Here is a 5,706-nt window from a genome sequence, read left to right as displayed (position 1 = left end):
TTTTTTTTTTTTTTGAAATCTATGTTACCGCATAATTTTGGACCACGTTAACCGATTTCTATAATTTTTTTTTTAAGGAAAGGTGTTACCTTATACTAGTTTGGTTTAAATCCGAAAATTTGTATATGAGAATTGAAGTGGGTTTTGTTTTTTGCTTAAAAATTACTTGTCATATATTCCAAAAAGTCTACTTGATAAGGAATTTTTTGGCAAAAACTTAAATTCCGCACATGGTTGCCACTCATAAAAAATTGTTTCAACAAAACCTCAAGAAAAGTTATCTAACATCAAGCTATACACATGTGTGTATATCTGTGTTCGTATGGAATAGTAGCTTATATCGAAAGGCATACGATTGCGAATGACTCACTGGCGCCGATCTGTTGAGGAGTTTTTGGCAAATAAACGTGCAAGAAATAGTTTCGATACCAGCAAGACAATATTCCTATTAAGTCTCATCTAAAAATTCCTTGTCATTTAGGGCCAGTTCTTCAGTGCCAGTTCAAACTTAGATTAAGTAAACTATATTAAATTGAACAGCTGGTTGACATTTGATTGGCTGATCTTAGTTTAAATCAGCCAGATCGGGCGTTTAAACTTATAGCGTTTTCTTTTTTCGAAAAAAATGTCACCGCTTATATGGCAACATTATCAGAGTGCAACATTTTAAGGAAAGAGCACGCAATATGCATGCGAAGATGCTGAAACTTAATAGTCCTGGCGCAGGGTAGAATAAATGCAACTTTATTTCGAGAAAAGAAAACGCTATTAGTTTAAACCACGTCCGTGCACTGAAAAACTGGCTCTTAGAGAATAGAGGGTATGCCGCATTATACTAAAGCCCGCTTCCCGACATAAGCTACTATTCCAAACCAACACAGATATATATATATGCACATATATACATATTGTTACCTTAATTCACAAAAAAAAAAAAAAATGAAATCCCGATCGGCGACCACTTGCTACTTTTTCTCATGAAACCATGTTCGAATCGTGGACATTTTTGGAGATCACAGGGTTGCTTTTAGCATTTAGACCCTTAATGCAGAGACGGAGTTGCATTTAGGTGACGAAATTTGTATGGATAAATGTAAATTAAGAGTAGCATTTAGAGCTAAATGCGCTAACTGTGCTTTTACGCGTAAGCAAAAACAGCCCATAACAGCGGCGAATGCAAAGCAATTCCGGGTTGTATTTCCCTTATACGAGTTACCAAATCAAATTTATAAATATCTATATATAAATTTTAAGACTTTGAATAACAAATTGTATCAAAACCGCAACGCTGGTTGGTGGTGGTGCGAGAGAGTCAACTGTCAGAACCTTTAATTAGGTTCTTTCCCGTACAACCCGGACCGGACCCGGAAATTGGAGAATAAGCCAAAAATTTTCTATAAAAAATTTAACGAAGTCCATGAGTACGGGAACGCAAAAAACCACAGAAAAAGTCCGGACCGTTTCGGGCAGGAACGTGAAGACACTTAGAAGCCAATACGTTCCAATTTTCGCTCTCTATTACCCTTTTTTTGTGTAAGGGAATTATTTCTGGGCTATTTTTGGCACCCGAGGGATCCCGCGTTGCATACTGGAAATAATCTATTACCAGAATCATGATTGACAAAGATAACATGATACACAACTCTTTCTCGTGTGCGAGCGCTGTGAAAAAGTGCAGTTTATAACATCCAATATTGCCCCTGCAGTGAAATAGATATTGGGAGATTGCTTGACTAAATTTTGGTGAACTTTTTTATTCAACAAAACAAGCAAATGTTTTGGAAATTTACTGTCTTCTTAATTATTTAATTTTAAAAATTACCATTTAAAATACATTTTCTTCAAAACGCTATCTTTAAGCCAGATTTTGTAATGTGATTTCAGGAAATCCATTGAAATTAAATCGGTGCGTTTTGGGCGTACCTAGTGGCAGCTCGCTATTTTTTGCTTGTCAGCTGTTCAGTCCAACTTTATTTGACAGTGCTGCCAAGTAAGCAAACGAGTTTAAGTTAGAAGCTTAATGCTGCTCTCGGAAGCAAAATGAGAGCAGCCCTGCCAGATGTACAGACTTTTCCGTACGGTGCGGATTTACAGAGGAGAAAATGGTTGTACGGATTCAACGTACAGATTTTTAGCTTTCCGTCAAGATGTACGGATTTCTGGAGTGTTCTTTCATATTGTAAAAATTTGCCTGTTTTACACATATCTCATAGCTTTCTTATAGTTCCTGAACCCCAACTTTTATTAAAAAATGCGTTATTTTCGTACTTGAGGGACTTATCTATTAAGAGCTTGACTATTTTCAACCCGATTTTAAAAATCAAACATGAGAAGAGGAGTTATAGGGCTTTAAAATTACGAATAAAGCCTGGTTTTCATTAGCTCATATTTGACGTCAAATGTTGTCATTATAATGAAAACGGGTTGTCATTTGGTGTCATTTGCGTTTGTTGTCATATATCCCACGCACGGTCATACAAAACTACATCCAAATGAAAACGGCCCTCGCCGCTGATGTGGCAGCATTTGACAATCAAAATGTATTTGCCAACATGTTGGCAATTTTTATTTCGTTTGCCATGGGAACAGCTGATTCTAGCTACAAGTAAAAAACAAAGAAAACATAACAGGTTAAACTTCAACTTTCTTATTTTTTATATGTTTAATATCTCGGAAACTACTTGACTGATTAGAAAAGTATTGATGCCAATTCAAAAATAATTTTAATAGCTTTTTAGGACGTATTTATTGTAACCATTTTTAAAATAAATTTTTGTTAAACGCTATTTAAAGAAAATATATATACAATTTCGATTTTTACCAACATGAATTACATTTTTGATTTGTCTATAGCTAAAAGGTCGGTATTCTATACTTTTTGTAAAAATTTAACAACACATTTGACATCAGTAATGAAAACGGAATGTCAATCACTGACACCGAAATTTGACGACAGTCTTTGACATGCACAGCGGTATCGACATTTGGTCAGTTTTTAAAATGTAATGAAAACGCATTTGACATCAATTGAACAGCTGTCAGATGAAGGTAGTTTTTGATGTCAGTGATTTTTACCTAATGAAAGCCAGCCTTAACAATATATTGGTAGACTTCGATTGTTGGAAGTTTTTGTCAGTTAAAATTAAAAAAAAACTCTAATTTTCTTTATTTTTTCAACTTTAACCATCGCTTTAAACATTATACTGTTACTCGGTGGGGTCGACCATCTACCTGAAAAGTTTTGTTACATGTACATAAACTAAGAACACACTGTTTGTTAAAAAGTTCTAGTCAGAAAAATTATAAGATCTGTGAAGCAATCAACAAATAGGACCAGTGTTGCCAGAACTTTTTGGACGAACCGGCTAAATTGGCAAATAAAACCGGCTAAAAACGGCTAAAATGTTTCAACTAAATTTCACATACTTTATTTAAATAAATCACGAGTAAAAATACTATTTCTTGGAAAGAAGAAACAAATTCGAGCCGGAAAATATTTTGCCAGCAAGAATTTGCAATTAGAACATATGATTGTGGCACATGGTTGGATTTTTTATCGACGATAATTTTAATAAACTAGTTCGTTAAATTTAAAAATTTATAAACTGGAGCGATTTTAAAATGAAAAATGTAAGTTAATACTTGTTTACTTGATTAATTTAGTTAATTCCATTGATTTGAAAGGTACTCGGCAAAAAAAAAACTGTATTCTTAATCGGAATGCAATCTCAACCACAGTCCGACCGACAAAGAAATTGAAACGTATGTTGAAGAAAGTCGGACTGACAAGATATATACCCGTAGACCCTTTTTTTTGCCCCTCTGAAAGAATTTTAAAAATTCTATACAAATTTCTTTTGTTTGAAATGCAACCGTGGACACTAGCTGGCAGAAAAACTTTCAAATTTGCGTTCGTACAGAAAATTGCAAGTTTCTCTACATGAGAGAGAATTTGGGAGCATTTTTCCTTACTATCTGATATTTTGAGTGATTATTCTCGCTGGATTTTCGACGAACAAACCTATTGTCTTCCCTACAAGGCCTTTTCAGACTGACCGATTCTCAATACACTCAAATAGAAACCAACACACATAAAAAACGCTGTAAAATTTTCCTTTCAATTTTAAGGCATTAAAACAACGACCTAAAGTTAACATCAACCGAGGCCATATATTGACAAGGGATGCAAAATCACAGTTACACAAAAGAGCTGGTCAGATTTTTCAGAAATCCCTTCAATTCTGATGTAAAATATGATGCCAAAAGACTGCAGACCTCCCATTTGGATGGCCGGTCATATGACCAGCAGATGTCTCGTAGGATTCCCAGAGAGTTTTGCTTTACATAGAAATTCGTGCTCTTTTATTTTCAATTTGACTCACTTCAGTGTTGGTTCCTTTAATTCAAGTTGGCATTCGGTTTTTGAAATGTAAATAAGTTCTCAGCAAAAAAGTTTGTTTAAAAAATACATATGTGTACATAGTGTTGAAAATATCAATTTTTCCCTTACCATAAACCTTTGGGAGTGGGCAAAAATAATGTTTTGTAATTTAGGCAGAATTGAATATGGGCTATCTGGGAAGACAATATCTACATGTAATATTTATTCTGTTTATTGGCACTATATCCAAACACAAACGCACCTTAAGTGTCTTAACAGTGAAACAATTTCTTATTTTCTAAGTTTGCGAATAAAACTTCACACTTAAAATTAAGGCATTTACAACAAACATGTTATGAAGAAAATCCGTTCTTCGTTTAAAATATTAATAAGCGAAATCGGCCCAATTTCATACAACCCTGCCTGACATGAAAGTTTTGTCCGCGATAAGGCCATTTCTAACAGATTTTGGGTCGCTTAGTCAAAAATGGAAACATATATACATATTTGAAATTTAAGAAAACAAGGTAAATAGCAAAATCGGCTAAAAACGGCTAACTTTTTCTGCAAAACGGCTAACAAATCGGCTGCCGGCTAAATCGAAATTTCTCCGGCTGTTTGCTATCGCAACCGGCTAAATCTAGCCGGAAAACGGCTAAAATGGCAACACTGAATAGGACTAGTGGAAATATGTGTTGCCTTATTTGATGTTATTTAAAGTACGATTTCTGTGTTCACCACTTAGATTTTTTTTTGCTCGCCAAACTAATTTGAGCGTACGGATTTTGTATGGATTTTTCACCCACCACCTTTTGTCCGTGTACGCATTTTAGACTAAGCGTCTGGCAGCCCTGTAAGAGAGTTGCGTATCATGTCATCCCACGATTGAGAGAAATAGAGATTGCCCCAATCGCGGTACCGCTAATCCGCTCTTTGTGATTTTGACAGAATGAGCTGTGTGCGTGACGTCATCTTGGTGCAATTGTTGAATGTGAGCATACTGTGGCGAATACTGCGGAAACACAAAGCGAACAACGAGAAATAGGCAGAATGACGTAGAATGTTCCACAAAGAGAAACGTCAAGTTGGATGAACACTGCGAACAGCGAGAGAAAGAGAATGAGCGATAAACTTCAGAATGTTCTAGAGTTGCCATAAGTGCCAGCGCAGGTATATAAGGGCGCCGACACCACGAGGTGAGTGAGTTACAAGTCAGCAAGCTACAAGTAAAGTAAGCAGAGAAGCGAGTTGCGAATAAGCAAGCTATAAGTTTAATTATGTTACCAAGTTTAGTTAAGCGCTGTTATTGCTTTAACAAGTATTGT

This window comes from Rhagoletis pomonella, unplaced genomic scaffold (genome assembly GCF_013731165.1).
Source record: "Rhagoletis pomonella isolate Grant_MI unplaced genomic scaffold, Rhpom_1.0 Rhpom_scaffold_00006, whole genome shotgun sequence".
Lineage (NCBI taxonomy): Eukaryota > Metazoa > Arthropoda > Insecta > Diptera > Tephritidae > Rhagoletis > Rhagoletis pomonella.
The sequence above is the reverse complement of the archived record's forward strand: the minus strand, read 5'-3'. Positions refer to the sequence as shown.